A 19,937-nucleotide genomic window follows, 5' to 3' on the forward strand; every position below is an offset into this window, starting at 1 on the left:
TTAAAAACCTAACCACTTAAGTCTCTGGAAATTGTCCAAGGGACATACAGCAAATGGAGAAACATTTAAAGAAAATCTACTAAGTTGAGGCCAAAACAGCCAGAGTTTCTAGCATTTAAGCCATGACCTACTACCTCTCCCTCTGTCCCCACCAGCTCATCATAATAGAACCTACATTCCAGGTGGTTGTAGTAGAAAACATGGAACTTCCTCTCCCCGAAGCTTCCAGTCTAGGGCTACAATATCTACCATGGAGGGGCAGGCCACCAGCATTTCTAATCCTTATCCCCAGTTCTATGTTGTAGAACTCTGCCAGGCAAGACTTAAAAGTCTAGGGCTTCCATCCCCATCCTATAGGGTAAAATTTGATCATAAGCATGGCAGGCCAAGGATAATGGGCTCCAATCACCCTCATCCCAGCTTGCTCACAGGACAGAGGTTCCCAGAAGAGGTAAGTCTAGAAGACCAGAGGCTATCGTCCCTGGGTAACACCTGTTTTACAAGCAGAGTCTACTCTGAGAGAAACAGGCCACTATTCCCTCCCCAGATCCAGAGCAGTGGTGCAGAGATCTTTTCCCAGGGGGAGAGCAGGCTATAAGACAGAGAACCTCATAGTTCTCCCCAAAGGAACTGACTTTATTTGGATCAGAATGTGAAAACATTTAAGTCTTAGACTACTGTTGAGAAAAATGGAGATTTTGGTACTAAACAATTAAGAAGAGGCTGCTAGCTCCATGATAACAAAAAGATAAATTATAGGCCAGCTAGAAGTTTAACAGATAGTACCAGAGGAAGAGACAGCTAAGAAGAGTCCTTCTGGGGTTGTAACAAGCCTCAAAAACCCCAGAAGTGTCCCAAATTGAATTGAATTAAATTGTGGAACAGTTGATCTCCCAGGGAATTGTTGAAAACAATAGAGAAATCAGCCAGCAATTAACAGAAGCTAATAGTCCTGTGTTTTACTAACAGAGGCACACAGCTTAACTGAGATCAGGGAAAGAGGCAGTCAAGAAGAGCCATGCTAAAACCACCGTCATCTTGGGGTGATTGTGAGCATGTTCAAGGCTGTGCCCTCTGAAGAGTGACGTCAGATGTTGCAAACTGCAGGGCAAATAGACTTCACTGAAATAAGCCAGTTAAATCACGAAATAATTAAGCAAAAACAATGACAAGCCCCACAGTGTGGGAAACAGTATCCAGAGTTGCTGAAATATATTGTTGAAAATGTCCAATTTCAACAACAAAAAATTATAAGGCATGCAAAGAAGCAGGAAAGTGGGATTCATACACAGGAAAAAAAAAAAGGAGGCAAGAGAAATTGCATTTGAGAAGACCAAGATCTCATATTTAGCAGAGAAAGATGTCAAAACAACTATTATAAATATGTTCAAAGAATTAAAGGATAGAAAAAAACAAAAACACTAATTCGAAAAGATACAGGCACCTCAGTGTTCATAGCAGCATTATTTACAATTGCCAAGATATGGAAGCAACCTAAGTGTCTATCAACAAATGAATGGATAAATACACACACACACACACACCACACACAATGGAATACTACTTAGCCATAAAAAAGAATGAATTTTTGCCATTTGCAGCAACATAGGTGGACTTGGAGAGCATTATGCTAAATGAAATAAGTCAGACAGAGAAAGGCAAATACTGTGTGTGTGTGTGTGTGTGTGTGTGTGTGTGTGTGTGTGTGTGTGTGTGTGTAGCCATGGCCTCCCTCTGCTATTCTTCAAGACTATATAGCTACATCTTATATGTATGAGGTTACATTAGTATAACCACAGGTTACACTCGTGGTTACCTGTGGTAGGGGGAGGGGCAAGATAGGAGTAGGGGATTAAGAGGTACAAACTATTAAGTATATAATAAAATATAATGACATATTGTACAACACAGGGAATATAGCCAATATTTTATAATAATTATAAATGGAGTATAACCTTTAAAAATTGTGACTCACTGTATTGTGCACCTGTAACTTATATAATACTGTACAGCACTATACTTCAATTAAAAAAGAATTAAAGGATTATCATAATTTAAAAAGTAAAGGAAAATATGAGGACAGTATTTCATCAAATGAAGAATGTCAATAAAAAAATAGAAATTGTAAAAAAGAACCAAAGAGAAATTCCAGAGTTGAAAGTTAAAATAACCTAAATGAAAAATTTACTAGAGGGGTTCAACAGAAGATATGACCTGTCAGTAGAAAGAATTAATAAAGATATATTGATAAATATTATATAATATAAATAACAGAAAAGTAATGAAGAAAAATAAACAGAACCTCAAAGAAATGTGAGACACCATTACATACAGCAATATATGCATAATTGGAGTACCAGAAAGTGGAAGAATGGTCCAGAAAAAGTATTTGAAGACCACAATAATTTGTTCCTTGAGAAATTACCTTTTCTTCTGAGTCTAACCTTCCTATTTTACTTTGTTAAAATTTCCCTTTGTGGAAAAAAAAAAAAAAGGAAATGTTACTTCTAGTAGATGGTAATTATTTTGTAAGGCCTTTAATTTGCAAAATAAAATGTTGGCACTCTATTGATCTCAAAATTTTTTTAATGTAAAAATTTTATTGTTCCATAAAATCCTAAATTGTGGAACCACTGGTTTAAGAACTATGTCTATTCAGTGACCCTTGGAACCTGACAGTGTTAATAAAAATAATAATCATTAAAATTTTAACATGAGAAGGGTATTATAGATCTTCAAATGCCTAGCAAAAATACTACGAAGTAAACTTAATGAATATGTGTCGGAATGAATGACAATTGGATCACAAGTATGTGATTTACTCTTGGCATGTGTGTGTGTGTGTGTGTGTGTGTGTGTGTGTGTAGCCATGGCCTCCTTCTGCTGTTCTTCAAGACTATATAGCTACATCTCATATGTATGAGGTTACATGTTTCTTGATAGTCTTATTCCCATGACATTTTCCTTTGAGCTGTTTATATGCATGCTGAGTTTTCAGTTGAGTTTCAGAAATCCTCTCCACTAAGTATTAAGGAAAAACTGGAACTATCCCCTCCTCCAGTTTCCAGTAATGTTTTCTATTAGTGGTATGGCTGGTGCTGCATTTGCATGTGTTCACTGTTTTCATTAAATTTTCACATTTCTTCTTCTCAGTCTCTGAAAACCTTTTAAATAATTTTATTTGTTCTTCCTCACTGTCTGCAGAGGCACTCTTAATTTCTTGGTGAGAAACTGAAAAATATACTGGCTCCATGGAGGTTTCACTTTACCATTTCTCTTCCATGGGCTGAGTCTAAGCCTTCTTCATGTGTTGTGAACAGGTAGTACCGTGCTGACTGCTATGAAAATGCTTGGTAATAATTATACTCCCTGGACCTTTGTGGAATAACCTGCTTTACCCAATTTAGCACACAGGTGGTTGGGAAACATCTGCAGTCTTTCTTGTCGGAAACATGTCTGTAGGAGGAGGCGCTGGCTCTGAGACACCACCTCACCTCTGTTGGTGTTTCAAGAGCACGCCTTTGATGTGGCTTCCTGAGTTTGGATTTACCAGCACATGAGGCTAAAGACTAGAACTGCAGTATTTTGGACCATGATGCGCAACCAAGGTAAAACATCAGTGCCAGGAAATTATTGCTGATTCACCTGGTAACCCAGGAAGAATTGATCAGAGACTTAAAAGATTTAAAGTTGTAAGAAAGGAGGATTATTCCTTGGCTCAAAAGGCTTAGTACTCAAAAGGCAAGTCCTGCCTGCACTCCTGTCAGCCACTAAATTATTGTCTTAGGAGAACAGAACCATAATGATAGCCAGAGTATTGCTTAATATCTGCTGCTATTTTAAAGTATTTCCCACAGCATTTCATTGTCTTAATGTTACTAAACTTTGTATTGCATTTGCTTAAAACTGCTTTAATTGAAGCCATTTAAATTTACATATCCTACTGAGCCATTTTGTATACAAAGCATTAAAATGCGAAAGTGGTTCTTTTTGAAAGATAGCAAAGATAGAACAGTTGGTTATAGATTCTATTTGTGAAGAACCAGCCTTGAACAGGGCTAACAAGAGAGTGATTAAAGGGAGTGTATTAAACAATTGCCTAAGGGAGTCGCCCTTCCCTTGTACTGCATCAGCTCACAGTGGGACGTCTCTCACCTTTGCTGTTAGTGGAACTCATTTTTGGCACATAATCACTTAAACTATTATGGATATCTTTAGTTATGAATAGCTCTTCTCCACAGCTGAACTGCCATCTTGATTTTACGCTGGCCCTCATAGTGCCAGGGACAGAGGTGGCAATGTTGTAGGGGCTCAAGACAGAAGGATTTGGGGTCATCATTCTTAGAGGTCCCGGCTGGTCTCACAGAAGAGAATGGTTTACTAGGACTATTATGGTCTCATCTGAATTATTTGCTGAGACCCTTTAGGGTGTGTATTTTTTCCATACAATTTTTTGTTACTTTATCTCTTAGATATGTTACCATGTATTCTTTTAGGCATGGATTTTGTTGGAGATACTGGTGGCAATTGATACTAATCCAAATTAAATGGATCAGATAATTGAGAAGCCCAGGGGGTAGGTAGGTCCGGACCTAGGACTCCAGAGATATCATCGGGACCATTTCTCTATCACACAGCTCAGTTTTTCTCTGTTCTGCATCATTCAAGCAGACTCCACACACATAACCTTGCCACCAAGTTATATACTTCCCACAAGGTTTACGTCCTATTGCTTCAGCAACATCGCTGGAATGACAGCTTCTCTGTACTGATAGTTTTTTTTTTTTGACACACACACACTGTATTTTATTTTTACAAGAGATAAATAAACTGACACCAAGCATTGTAAATGCATGACCACAACAAAAGCAACAATGATTGCAATTACCACACACGAAACCCATTCATACTATGTCATAATATTGACATTCAGTCCAGGAATCCTCCACTGTAACAGCTCCTTTACTTTGCAGTGAAAATTGATTTGTATATTTTTTGCCTCTGAGTCCTTGTGGGATTTTTATTTTTTATTCAAACAGAAAGTCACAAAAATTATAATCATCCTCATCAGTTCACTCAGTCCCATGTAATTAATTTTTTTTCATCTTGATCTTTTGTTAGCACTTGTATGAATTCATCAGTTTTCCATTAGAGTTCTGAAAATGCTTATTCATTCAGTTCAGCAGTATACTCAGTTACCAGAAACCTGTACTTGTCAGAGTCTTTTCCATGAATTCCTTGAAGATGAAACCCTTTTATAGGAACATTTTTGCAAAAGCATCAGAGTACACCCAGAACTGTCTGTAAATGACAAAAGACTTAAAAATGAACACGGTTATAGAGTTGATGAAAGTTCATAATAATGCAATTGACAAGGAAATTTAGTTATTTCTGAGATATACATTTTTAAGTAATAACTAGAATTATGACTTATAACATTATACCAGAACATATAAGATTTTTAGAAATTTCATGTAATGTCTGAAATATTTATATTAACGTATTTCCATACAAATAACCCAAAGAAAGTTTAGTATTGTTTATTTGTTTGTTTTTTTATACTGCAAGTTCTTATTAGTCATCAGTTTCATACACATCAGTGTATACATGTCAATCCCAATCGCCCAATTCAGCACACCACCATCCCCACCCCACCGTGGTTTTCCCCCCTTGGTGTCAACTTGGTCTCAACTTCTGCCCTGCAAACCAGTTCATCTGTACCATTTTTCTAGGTTCCACATACATGCGTTAATATACGATATTTGTTTTGCTCTTTCTGACTTACTTCACTCTGTATGACAGTCATTAGGTCCACCCATGTCTCAGCAAATGACTCAATTTCGTTCCTTTTTATGGCTGAATAATATTCCATTGTATATATGTACCACAACTTCTTTATCCATTCATCTATCGATGGGCATTTAGGTTGCTTCCATGACCTGGCTATTGTAAGTAGTGCTGCAATGAACATTGGGGTGAATGTGTCTTTCTGAATTATGGTTTTCTCTGGGTATATGAACAGTAGTGGGATGGCTGGATCATATGGTAATTCTATTTTTGGTTAGTTTTTTTTTTTAAACATCTTTATTGGAGTGTAATTGCTTTACAATCGTGTGTTAGTTTCTGCTTTATAACAAAATGAATGAGTTATACATATACATATGTTACCATATCTCTTCCCTCTTGCATCTCCCTCCCTCGCACCCTCCCTAGCCCACCCCTCTAGGTGGTCACAAAGCACAAAGCTGATCTCCCTGTGCTATGTGGCTGCTTCCCACTAGCTATCTATTTTATATTTGGTAGTGTATATATGTCAATGCCACTCGCTCGCTTTGTCACAGCTTACCCTTCCCCCTCCCCATATCCTGAAGTCCATTCTCTAGTAGGTCTGTGTCTTTATTCCTGTCTTACCCGTAGGTTCTTCATGACATTTTTTCCCCTTAGATTCCATATATATGTGTTAGCATATGGTATTTGTTTTTCTCTTTCTGACTTACTTCACTCTGTATGACAGACTCTAGGTCCATCCACCTCACTACAAATAACTCAATTTCGTTTCTTTTTATGGCTGAGTAATATTCCATTGTATATATGTGCCATATCTTCTTTATCCATTCATCCAATGATGGACACTTAGGTTGTTTCCATCTCCGGGCTATTGTAAATAGAGCTGCAATGAACATTTTGGTACATGACTCTTTTTGAATTATGGTTTTCTCAGGGTATATGCCCAGTAGTGGGATTGCTGGGTCATATGGTACTCCTATTTTTAGTTTTTTAAGGACCTCCATACTGTTCTCCATAGTGGCTGTATCAATTTACATTCCCACCAACAGTGCAAGAGGGTTCCCTTTTCTCCACACCCTCTCCAGTATTTATTGTTTATAGATTTTTTGATGATGGCCATTCTGACTGGTGTGAGATGATATCTGATTTTAGTTTTGATTTGCATTTCTCTAATGGTTAATGATGTTGAGCATTCTTTCATGTGTTTGTTGGCAATCTGTATATCTTCTTTGGAGAAGTTTCTATTTAGGTCTTCTGCCCATTTTTGGATTGGGTTGTTTATTTTTTTGATATTGAGCTGCACGAGCTGCTTGTACATTTTGGAGATTAATCCTTTGTCAGTTGCTTCATTTCCAAATATTTTCTCCCATTCTGAGGGTTGTCTTTTCGTCTTGTTTATGGTTTCATTTGCTGTGCAAAAGCTTTTAAGCTTCATTAGGTCCCATATGTTTATTTTTGTTTTTATTTCCATTACTCTGGGAGGTGGGTCAGAAAGGATCTTGCTGTGATTTATGTCATAGAGTGTTCTGCCTATGTTTTCCTCTAAGAGTTTGATAGTGTCTGGGCTTACATTTAGGTCTCTAATCCATTTTATTTTTGTGTATGGTGTTAGGGAGTGTTCTAATTTCATACTTTTACATGTACCTGTCCAGTTTTCCCAGCACCACTTATTGAAAAGTCTGTCTTTTCTCCACTGTATATTCTTGCCTCCTTTATCAAGGAAAAGGTGACCATATGTGCATGGATTTATCTCTGGGCTTTCTATCCTGTTCCATTGATCTATATTTCTGTTTTTGTGCCAGTACCATACTCTCTTGATTACTGTAGCTTTGCAGTATAGTCTGAAGTCAGGGAACCTGATTCCTCCAGCTCTATTTTTCGTTCTCAAGATTGTTTTGGCTATTCAGGGTCTTTTGTGTTTCCATACAAATAGTGAAATATTTTCTTCTAGTTCTGTGAAAAATGCCAGTGGTAGTTTGATAGGGATTGCATTGAATCTGTAGATTGCTTTAGGTAGTACAGTCATTTTCACAATGTTGATTCCTCCAATCCAAGAACATGGCATATCTCTCCATCTGTTTGTATCATCTTTAATATTTTTCATCAGTGTCTTATAGATTTCTGCATACAGGTTTTTGTCTCCTTAGGTAGGTTTATTCCTAGGTAATTTTTTCTTTTTTGTTGCAGTGGTAAATGAGAGTGTTTCCTTAATTTCTTTTTCAGATTTTTCATCATTAGTGTATAGGAATGCCAGAGATTTCTGTGCATTAATTTTGTATCCTGCTACTTTACCAAATTCATTGATTATCTCTAATAGTTTTCTGGTGGCATCTTTAGGATTTTCTATGTATAGTATCATGTCATCTGCAAGCAGTGACTGCTTCACTTCTTCTTTTCCAATTTGGATTCACTTTATTTCTTTTTCTTCTCTGATTGCTGTGGCTAAAACTTCCAAAACTATGTTGAATAATAGTGGTGAGAGTGGGCAACCTTGTCTTGTTCCTGATCTTAGTGGAAATGTTTTCATGTTTTCTCCATTGAGGATGATGTTGGCTGTGTGTTTGTCATATATGGCCTTTATTATGTGGAGGAAAGTTCCCTCTATGCCTACTTTCTGCAGGGTTTTTGTCATAAATGGGTGTTGAATTTTGTCAAAAGCTTTCTCTGCATCGATTGAGATGATCATATGGTTTTTCTCCTTCAATTTGTTAGTATGGTGTATCACGTTGATTGATTTGCGTATATTGAAGAATTCTTGCATTCCTGGAATAAACCCCACTTGATCATGGTGTATGATCCTTTTAATGTGCTGTTGGATTCTGTTTGCTAGTATTTTATTGAGGATTTTTGCTTCTGTGTTCATCAGTGGTATTGGCCTGTAGTTTTCTTTCTTTGTGACATCTTTGTCTGATTTTGTTATCAGGGTGATGGTGGCCTCGTAGAATGAGTTTGGTAGTGTTCCTCCCTCTGCTATATTTTGGAAGAGTTTCAGAAGGATAGGTGTTAGCTCTTCTCTAAATGTTTGATATGATTCACCTGTGAAGCCATCTGGTCCTGGGCTCTTGTTTGGTGGAAGATATTTAATCACAGTTTCAATTTCAGTGCTTGTGATTGGTCTGTTCATATATTTTTAGTTTTTTAGGAACCTCCATACTGTTCTCCATAGTGGCTGTATCAATTTACATTCTCATTCACAGTGCAAGAGGGTTCCCTTTCCTCCACACACTCTCCAGCATTTGTTATTTGTAGATTTTCTGATGATGTCCATTCTGACTGGTGTGAGGTGATACCTCATTGTAGTTTTGATTTGCATTTCTCTAATAATTAGTGATGTTGAGCAGTTTTTCATGTGCTTCTTGGCCATCTGTATGTCTTCTTTGGCGAAATGTCTACTTAGGTCTTCTGCCCAGTTTTGGATTGGGTTGTTTGTTTCTTTAATATTGAGCTGCATGGGCTGCTTATATATTTTGGAGATTAATCCTTTGTCCGTTGATTCGTTTGCAAATATTTTCTCCATTCTGAGGGTTGTCTTTTTGTCTTGTTTGTGGTTTCCTTTGCTCTGCATAAGCTTTGAAGTTTCATTATGTCTCATTTCTTTATTTTTGTTTTTATTTCCATTACTGTAGGTGATGGATCAGAAAAGATCTTGCTGTGATTTATGTCAAAGAATGTTCTTCCTATGTTTTCCTCTTAAGAGTTTTAGAGTGTCCGGCCTTACATTTAGGTCTCTAATTCATTTTGAGTTTATTTTTGTGTATGGTGTTAGGGAGTGTTCTAATTTCATTATTTTACATGTAGCTGTCCAGTTTTCCCAGCACCACTTATTGAAGAGGCTGTCTTTTCTCCATTGTGTATTTTTGTCTCCTTTGTCATAGATTAGTTCACCATAGGTGCGTGGGTTTATCTCTGGGCTTCCTATCCTGTTCCATATCTATATTTCTGTTTTTGTGCCAGTGCCATATTGTCTTGATTACTGTAGCTTTGTAGTGTAGTCTGAAGTCAGGGAGTGTGATTCCTCCAGCACTGTTTTTTTCCCTCAAGACTGCTTTGGGTATTCGAGGTCTTTTGTGTCTCCATACAAATATTAAGTTTTTTTGTTCTACTTCTGTAAAAAATGCCATTGGTAATTTGATAGGGATTGCATTGAATCTGTAGATTGCTTTGAGTAGTATAGTCAGTTTCAAAATATTGATTCGTCCAATCCAAGAAGTTGGTATATCTCTCCATCTGTTGGTATCATCTTTAATTTTGTTCATCAGTGTCTTATACTTTTCTGCATATAGGTCTTTTGTCTCCCTAGGTAGCTTTATTCCTAGGTATTTTATTCGTTTTGTTGCAATTGTAAATGGAAGTGTTTCCATAATTTCTCTTTCAGATTTTTCATCTTTAGTGTATAGGAATGCAAGAGATTTCTGTGCATTAATTTTGTATCCTGCAACTTTACCAGATTCATTGATTAGCTCTAGTAGTTTTCTGGTGGCATCTTTAGGATTCTCTATATATAGTATCATGTCATCTGCAAGCAGTGACAGTTTTACTTCTTCTTTTCCAATTTGGCTTCCTTTTATTTCTTTTTCCTCTCTGATTGCCGTGGCTAGGACTTCCAAAACTATGTTGAATAATAGTGGTGAGAGTGGACATCCTTGTCTTGTTCCTGATCTTAGAGGAAATGCTTTCAGTTTTTCACCATTGAGAGTGATGTTTGCTGTGGGTTTGCTGTATACGGCTTTTATTATGTTGAGGTAGGTTCCCTCTGTGCCCACTTTCTGGAGAGTTTTTTTCATAAATAGGTGTTGAATTTTGTCAAATGCTTTTTCTGCATTTATTGAGATGATCATACGGTGTTTATTCTTCAATTTGTTATTATGGTGTATCATATTGATTTGTGTATATTGAAGAATCCTTGCATCCCTGGGATAAAACCCACTTGATCATGGTGTATTATCCTTTTAATGTGTTGTTGGATTCTATTTGCTATTATTTTGTTGAGGATTTTTGCATCTATATTCATCAGTGATATTGGTCTGTAATTTTCTTGTTTTGTAGTATCTTTGTCTGATTTTGGTATCAGGGTGATGGTGGCCTCATAGAATGAGTTTGGGAGTGCTTCTTCCTCTCCAAATTTTTGGAAGAGTTTGAGAAGGATGGGTGTTAGCTCTTCTCTAAATGTTTGATAGAATTCACCTGTGAAGCCATCTGGTCCTGGACTTTTGTTTGTTGGAAGATTTTTTAATCACACTTTCAATTTCGTTACTTGTGATGGTCTGTTCTTATTTTCTGTTTCTTCCTGGTTCAGTCTTGGAAGGTTATACCTTTCTAAGAATTTGTCCATTTCTTCCAGATTGTCCATTTTATTGCCATAGAGTTGCTTGTAGTAGTCTCTTCAGAACTTTGTATTTCTGGGGTGTCTGTTGTAACTTCTCCTTTTTCATTTCTAATTTTATTGATTTGAGTCCTCTCCCTCTTTTTCTTGATGAGTCTGGCTAATGGTTTATCAATTTTCTTTATTTTCTCAAAGAACCAGCTTTTAGTTTTATTGATCTTTGCTGTTTTCTTTGTTTTTATTTTATTTATTTCCTCTCTGATCTTTATGATTTCTTTCCTTCTGCTAACTTTGGGGTTTGTTTGTTCTTCTTTCTCTAGTTCCTTTAGGTGTAAGCTTAGATTGTTTACTTGAGATTTTTCTTGTTTCTTGAGGTAGGGTTTTATAGCTATAAACTTCCCTCTTCGAACTGCTTTTGTTGCATCCCTTAGGTTTTTGATCATTGGGTTTTCATTGTCATTTGTCTGTAGGTATTTTTTCATTGCCTCTTTGATTTCTTCAGCGATCTCTTGGTTATCTATTAACGTAATGTTTAGTAACGTATAGTTTAGTGTTTGTGTTTTTTACATTTTTTTCCCTGTAATTCATTTCTAATCTCATAGTGTTGTGGTCAGACAAGGTGCTTGATATGATTTCAATTTTCTTAAATTTACTGAGGGTTGATTTGTGACCCAAGATGTGATCTATCCTGGAGAATGTTCCATGCGCACTTGAGAAGAAAGTGTAATCTGCTGTTTTTGGATGGAATGTCCTATAAATATCAATTAAATCTATCTGGTCTATTGTGTCATTTAAAGCTTGTGTTTCCTTATTTATTTTCATTTTGGATGATCTGTCTGTTGGTGTAAGTGAGGTGTTAAAGTCCCCCACTATTATTGTGTTACTGTCGATTTCCTCTTTTATAGCTGTTAGCAGTTGCCTTATGTATTGAGGTTTCCTATGTTGGGTGCATATCTATTTATAATTGTTATATCTTATTCTTGGATTGATCCCTTGATCATTATGTAGTGTGCTTCCTTGTCTCTTGTAACATTCTTTATTTTAAAGTCTATTTTATCTGATATGAGTATTGCTACTTCATCTTTTGATTTCCATTTGCATGGAATATCTATTTCCATCCACTCACTTTCAGTCTGTATGTGTCTCTAGGTCTGAAGTGGGTCTCCTGTAGACAGCATATATATCGGTCTTGTTTTTGTATCTATTCAGCAAGCCTGTGTCTTTTGGTTGGAGCATTTAATCCATTCATGTTTAAGGTAATTATCGATATGTATGTTCCTATGACCATTTTCTTAATTGTTTTGGGTTTGTTTTTGTAGGTGCTTTTCTTCTTTTATGCTTCCCACTTAGAGAAGTTCCTTTAGCATTTGTTGTAGAGCTGGTTTGGTTGTGCTGAATTCTCTCAGCGTTTGCTTGTCTGTAAAGCTTTTGAGTTCTCCATCGACTCTGAATGAGATCATTGCTGGGTAGAGCAATCTTGGATGTAGGTTCTTCCCTTTTTTCACTTTAAGTATATCATGCCACTCCCTTTTGGCTTGTAGATTTTCTGCTGGGAAGTCAGCTGTTAACCTTATGGGAGTTCCCTTTTATGTTATTTGTTGTTTTTCCCATGGTGCTTTCAATAATTCTTCTTTTTCTTTCATTTTTGCCAATTTGCTTACTATGTGTCTGGGTGTGTTTCTCCTTGGGTTTATCCTGTATGGGACTCCCTGCGCTTCCTCGACTTGGGTGGCTATTTCCTTTCCCATGTTAGGGAAGTTTTCGACTATAATCTCTTCAAATATTTTCTCTGATCCTTTCTCTCTCTCTTCTCCTTCTGGGACCCCTATAATGTGAATGTTGTTGCATTTAATGTTTTCCTGCAAGTCTCTTAGGCTGTCTTCATTTCTTTTCATTCTTTTATCTTTATTCTGTTCTGCAGCAGTGAATTCCCCCATTCTGTCTCCCAGGTCACTTGTCCGTTCTTCTGCCTCAGTTATTCTGCTATTGATTCCTTCTAGTGTAGTTTTCATTTCAGTTATTGTACTGTTCATCTCTGTTTGTTTGTTCTTTAATTCTTCTAGGTCTTTGTTGAACATTTCTTGCATCTTCTCGATCTTTGCCTCCATTCTTTTTCCGAGGTCCTGGATCATATTCACTATCATTATTCTGAATTCTTTTTCTGGAAGGTTGCCTATCTCCACTTCATTTAGTTGTTTTTCTGGGGTTTTATCTTGTCCCTTCACCTGGTACATAGCCCTCTGCCTTTTCATCTTGTCTATCTTTTTGTGAACTTGGTTTTCGTTCCACAGGCTGCAGGCTTGTAGTTATTCTTGCTTCTGCTGTCTTTTCTCTGATGGATGAGGCTATCTAAGAATCTTGTGCAAGTTTCCTGATGGGAGGGACTGGTGGTGGGTAGAGCTGGGTGTTGCTCTGGTGGGCAGAGCTCAGTAACACTTTAATCTGCTTGACTGCTGATGCGTGGTGCTGGGTTCCCTCCCTGTTGGTTGTTTGGCCTGAGGCAACCCAACTCTGGAGCCTTCCCTGGCTCTTTGGTGGGGCTAATGGCAGACTCTGGGAGGGTTCACGCCAAGGAGCATGTCCCAGAACTTCTGCTGCCAGTTTCCTTGTCCCCACGGTGAGCCACAGCCACCCCCGCCTCTGCAGGAGACCCTCCAACACTAGCAGGTAGGTCTGGTTCAGTCTCCCCTGGGGTTACTTCTCCTTCCCCTGGGTTGCGATGCGCACACTACTTTGTGTGCGGCCTCTGAGAGTGGAGTCTCTGTTTCTCCCAGTCCTGTCGAAGGCCTGCAATCAAATCCCACTAGGCTTCAAAGTCTGATACTCTAGCAATTCCTCCTCCTGTTTCCGGACCCCCAGGTTGGGAATCCTGACATGGGGCTCAGAATCTTCACTCCAGTTGGGGGACTTCTGTGGTATAAGTGTTCTCCAGTCTGTGATTCACCCACCCACCAGTTATGGGATTTGATTTTACTGTGATTGCGCCCCTACTACCGTCTCATTGTGGCTTCTCCTTTGTCTTTGGATGTGGGATATCTTTTTTAGTGAGTTCCAGTGTCTTCCTGTCGATGTTTGTCCAGCAGCTAGTTGTGATTCTGGTGTTTTTACAAGAGGGAGTGAGAGCACATCCTTTTACTCTGCCATCTTGGTTCGTCTCTCCTCTTCACCTCTTCTTTCAGGAAATCTTCCCATAAAGCCTTGTACTGATAGTTTTAATAAAAGTCTCAGGATTGAATCTCACTGGACTCAGTTAGGTCACACAACCATTACTGAACCAATCGCTGTGACCGGGGGAGGGTCATATACCAAGACTGCCTGAAATGGGGAGTGTGGTTTCCCCAAGTTAAATCATGATGTCACTTTTGGAAAATGGGGGAATACAGTTCCACTCCCTCAAAAGAAAAATAGTTTGAATTTGTGCCTGCCTTTATGAACTCTTCCCAATAATATCTGCTTTCCTTTTTTACTTGAACATACCTTCTCTTTCCTATATAACCAACTCTGCCTTTCAGCATCCCCCAAGTCATCACTGTATACTCCATGAAAACAGGTGAGAGTAATGAGAAACCATTGAAAAGAACAACCTTAAACCCTGTTTATGACAGAAACTAGGGTTTCATCTGACACTTTCCAGAGCCTGTGTGAAAGCCTACTTACTTCTGATGGATGATGTTTACCATGCTATTGCTTTCGAAGCCTCAGTTAGTTCACTTTAGGCTGCCAAGTGAGATTTTGGGAAGCTCCTCAAGGAAGGTTTTATAAATTTAATACAGGTGGAGACCTTTTCTTGTGCTAACATACTCATTTAGTTTAACATTTTCTCCTTCACTATTGACCCAAAGTTCTCCTCTTTAGTCAAAAGTCATTAGAGTCAAAGGTCAAGGAATACTTTTGTAATATTGAAAGAAGTTCCTGACTGCTCTTGTTCTTACATCAGCTGGAATTGAAGTCAGTGGTTCACACTGTTCTTTTTGCCAAAACAAGAGTAAATTATATCTGTGGTCAGAGTGCCTCTTCTAATGGCAAAGAAAGGCCTAGAATGATTCACCTACTCAGTATATGAGTGGTTTTCAAGGAATGAGAAAACAGCAGTAGAACAAATTTCCCCATTATGTGGTCCCATTTTTAACCAGATAGCAGTATTCAGCAATAGGGCTAGTTTCTTCTTCAGAACCTCTCTTCTGGTATCTTTACTGAATGATGTTTCAAAATATTGATAGTTAAAAACTCATTTGAAAATGGGTAAAGCTCTCAAGAAGTTTTTAAGTATTTCCAGATTCACATTTTAGTATTTTACTTTAAAATAGTTGTGGTTTTTTTGGTTAGTTTTAGGCCTTTCATAATTTGTCATTAATTTAAAACAAGTCTACAATAAGCACGAAATCTAAATTGTAGCCAGTACAGCATCCCATGATGCTTATTGCCCTAACTATTCTGATGTGTTCTTTTTTGAAGAGCTTGGGTGTTATGTGGTCAGCACTATGCAAACAATTAATGTAATAGAGTGAAAATGTCCCTTCAGCAGAAATAGTTCCTTCTGGGAGGAGGGTAGCCTGCCTCTAGATTGAAGAAGAGTTATGTAAGACCATTTCTGTCCAAAATGATTGGGCTGAATTCCAGATTCTCCTAATGAAACTTTGCTGAATAACTGCTATGTTTGCAGCTGTGGAAGTATTCAATATCAAGTGTTGATCGTTGCCACTTGATCAGCTGCTTTAAAACTATCATTCTAGAAGCTAAACCCTAGTGATTGTTCAAAGAAGTTGATTGTATAGGAATTTACTTTTGATGACAGTGATGGGTTGTAATCTGGGGCATTTTTAGTTGTTATGACTTTCGTTGAAGGAGATCTCTGTGAGAGTATGGGTTTTTCCATTGGCCTTTGGTAAATAATGGTATCTTTCAGGACTTAGAAGATAGGGATAGTGATACTTTTATTTTCTCAACTTCCCTGAAATATTCTGAAAACATCAGTTCAAGATCTAAATGTTTTTCTTTTCAGCTGTTATGGTAAAATACTTTTATTTTATCAATCTTTTTAAAAAATTAATTTATTTATTTTTGGCTGCATTGGGTTTTCGTTGCTGCTCAGGGACTTTCTCTAGTTGCGGCGAGTGGGGGCTACTCTTCATTGCAGTGTGCGAGCTTCTCATTGTGGCGGCTTCTCTTTTTGCAGAGCACGGGCTCTAGGCACGCAGGCTTCAGTAGTTGTGGCACGCAGGCTCTAGAGCGCAGACTCAGTAGTTGTGATGCACGGGCTTAGTTGCTCTGCGGCATGTGGGATCTTCCCAGACCAGGGCTCGAAACTGCGTCCCCTGTGTTGACAGGTGGATTCTTAACCACTGCACCATCAGGGAAGTCCTATTTTATCAATCCTTAAAAACTTTACAATCAAGCAACTTTAAAGGCTTCATCTCAGGAGAAAACACTGTGACTGACAAAAATGATACTTCATTTTGAAAAGTAAATTTGTTAACCTCGTGAGAGAAATGATTTGATTTTGTGGTTTTCATTTCTGAATGCAATTGATACATCACAAACTTAAAAAAAATAATACTAGATCAACATTGGTATTACAAGAAGACTAAAGTTCTGAAATGATTATATCCAAGATGCTAGAATGTGTATTATTTATGAGTGGTGAGTGGCATATACTTCTACTATTTAATTATAATTCTTTGGTGTCTCGAAATTCTCAATTTAGGATTGTTTCTTATTTTAAGCAGAAAAAGTAAAATACTGATATAAAAAGTCCAAATATATCAGTAAACTAGTATGAAAATTCTTTTAAATTGATAACCTAATTATTCTTAGTTCTTAGCTATTTCATTATAACTGCATTCAAACTACTCTAGAATGTAATGGCTTAAAAATAACCAGTTTTACTATTTTTCCTGATTCTCATACCTGGGCCGGCTCAGGAGGCAGTTATTTCCCTGGTGGTCCCTTATGTGGCTGTCTTCAGCTGGTGGGCCAACAGTGGGCTGGGGCCAGGTTCAGCTGGGATGCTGAGATGACCGGGCTTCCATTCCTCCATGTAGTTTCAGGGCCTGTCTCCCTTTTTACATGGTCTTTCAAAGTGATTCTTTAGTAGCAGAACTTCTTACACAGCAGCTCAGGGTACCCAAGAGTGCAGGAGTAAAAGTTTCTAGGCCTTCTTAACCCTTAGACACGGAACTGGCACAGCATCACTTTCACAGCATTCTTTTGGTTAGGGAAAGTCACAGGGCCATCCCAGGTTCAAGGGGAGAGGATAACATGAGGGTGTACTACCTGGAAGCATGGTTTATTGGGGGCCACCAAAGGCACAGTCTCCTGCATTAGCGTTTATTGATGCATTCAAATGACGTGCGGTATTTCTATATTTGTTATAAAGTACAGGGTGCCGTGAGGATATGTAAATATTAGGGAAGGGAAGTCGGGATAATTTTCCCTGAGGAAGAGTGCTTGAATTAAGAATTAAAGAATGAGGGGAGTAGAGTAGTGAAGTAATGGGCAAGGGAAGAGACGCATTCCAGGAGGTGACCCTGAAGTAGAAGAAAACATGCATTGAGGGGAGTGGGGTATTTGAGGAAATGAAAGTAGACAATGTGACTATAATACAAAAGCTAGGGCAAGAGTGATGTGAAGTGGGGCTGAAATGGAAAACGGGAGCCAGAGCACATATGGGCTTGTCAGCCATGATAAGACTTTGTGAGAGCAATAGCATACCACTGAAGGATTTAAGGGATTAGGTGGGGATTGTGGCAAAAATGCAGGTTGACAATTTGTAAAAATAAATCTAGTCTCTGTGTGGAGAATTAATTTAAGATGACAAGAGTGAATGTAGAAAGATGGGTTTGGAGGTTATGACAGGAGTCTAGGTGAGACAGGATGATGGAGAGATTGGAGATTAAGTGTGAGTATAAGATGTTTAGTAGGCAAACCAGACCATACCTAGTTTGCTATGGTATGGGGGGAAAAATGGAGAAGAAAAAGTGAACAATGTCTCCTGGGTTTCTTGTTTGCAGAACTACATGAATGGTGGTACTGTTTATCTATAGCTATGTCTACGTCATCTAGGTATGTATGTGTGTATATACATACCTATATCTGTTTGTCTGTCTATCTCTACAGGAAATCAGGTGCTAGTGTGGGAAGGGGGAGAGGCACTCAAGAACTGGGATTTGTATATATTTAATTTGAGATGCTTTTAAGAAATTCAAGGAGAGACCTCGGATTAGTTCCAGGAGTTTGGATCTCAGAGAAGTCCAGTATGGAGATTAAATTTGTGATTGATTGCTGATAACAGAACCTGTGAGCACAAATTAGATCACTTTGGAGAGACAATAGATTCAAAAGAGATGGGGACAACAGACTGAGACTTGAGGAACTGAACTTTTTAAAGCCTGCCTCGAAGAGCTTGAACAGGCAGACTGAGAATGTGGGGAAATCCAGAAGAGTGTGATGTCACAGATGCCAAAGAGAGAGAGTTTTAAAGAAGAAGGGATTGAATAGCAATGTTAAATGCTGCAGAAGGGTCAAATAAGAGGAGGAATAATAAATGCCCAATGCATTTACTGACGAAGAGAAGGTCCTGGTAGCTTTCCAAAACTGTTTAAGTAGAGATGGTGAGGCAAGCTGTATTGAGATAGATTGACGAGTGAGAAAACAGTGAGGAAAGAAAGACAGGTAATGAATATGACTCTTAAAGGAGATTTGGTTATGAGTGAGAGAGAAATAAAAGATGATTGTATGGTCATATGCAGTTTTGGAGGGATCAGAGATGAGAGATAAGGGGTAAAATAGAGACTATGGGAGCATGGCTGGAAGAGTTAGTTTTAGGAGGACATACACTTTCTCTTTAATAATTGACTTACTAGTAAGCACTCAATTCAAAAGGAGCTACCCTTTCCAAGGTTATATTTTTAAATTATTTTTTCATGTTTTTATTTCCTAAAGAGCAGGAATAAAGGTAATAAATGATACTTACAATTGTCAAGAACTGTGAAGGATCTTAGTTTTACTGACTTGTTAGCTAAGATGTTAGCCACTATCAGGAATGCTGTCATAAGACAAAGACAAAGGACTTCATTACTCACAGCGCTACAAGCAATGCAAGCTTTATGTTTGTGTCAGTTACCCTTTTCCCCAAGTTCTGTGGAGGCAAATGAAGCAGCCAAGTTGGATGTTGCACACATAGTGGGTTTGCATCACAGCTGCGGAACTCTGAGCTTAGGGAACCTGAATATTTTATAATAGGCTACAGCAAACCTGACCAACCTTTGCCCTGGAGGGATACATTATACTTACTATACTGGTATACTGGACAATAAACAAACCTTCCCTCTGTTCCATAGGAAAACACTATTCCTCTCTGTCTTCTTTTTTTTTTAGCAATGTTTTTTTAATTTTATTGAAGTATAGCTGATTTACAGTTGTGTTAATTTCTGCTGTACAGCAAAGTGATTCAGTTATACATATAAATATATTCTTTTTCATTTTTATTCTTTTCCATTATGGTTTGTCACAAATTATTGTATATAGTTCCCTGTGCTATGCAGTAGGACCTTGTTGTTAATCCATCCTATATATATTAGTTTGCATCTGCTAATCTCAAACCCCCAATATTTCCCTCCCCTTCCCTCCTCCCCCTTGGTAACCACAAGATTGTTCTTTATACCTGTGAGTCTTTTTCTGTTTTATAGACATGTTCATTTGTGTCATATTTTAGATTCCACATATAAGTGATATCATATGGTATTTGTTTTTCTCTTTCTGACTTACTTCACTTCATATGATAATCTCTAGTTGCTCCATGTTGCTGCAAATGACATTATTTCATTAT

General features: G+C 37.9%; 1 protein-coding gene across 5 annotated transcripts in view; it reads left to right on the plus strand.

Moving 5' to 3' along the window:
* The window catches only part of PDE4D (phosphodiesterase 4D), a 1,454,760-nt gene that overhangs the window by 254,983 nt on the left and 1,179,840 nt on the right, over positions 1–19,937 (plus strand). The window contains exon 1 of one of the 5 annotated variants that reach the window (XM_049707914.1): positions 3,454–3,608. The exons of 2 other annotated variants lie outside the window; for them this stretch is intronic. The gene's annotated coding sequence lies outside the window, so the exon portion shown is untranslated. Of the gene's footprint in view, positions 1–3,453; positions 3,609–13,617; positions 13,778–19,937 lie in introns of those variants that run through there. 2 more of the 5 variants (XM_049707908.1, XM_049707910.1) reach the window with 2 other exon arrangements.

Source organism: Orcinus orca, chromosome 3 (genome assembly GCF_937001465.1).
Source record: "Orcinus orca chromosome 3, mOrcOrc1.1, whole genome shotgun sequence".
Lineage (NCBI taxonomy): Eukaryota > Metazoa > Chordata > Mammalia > Artiodactyla > Delphinidae > Orcinus > Orcinus orca.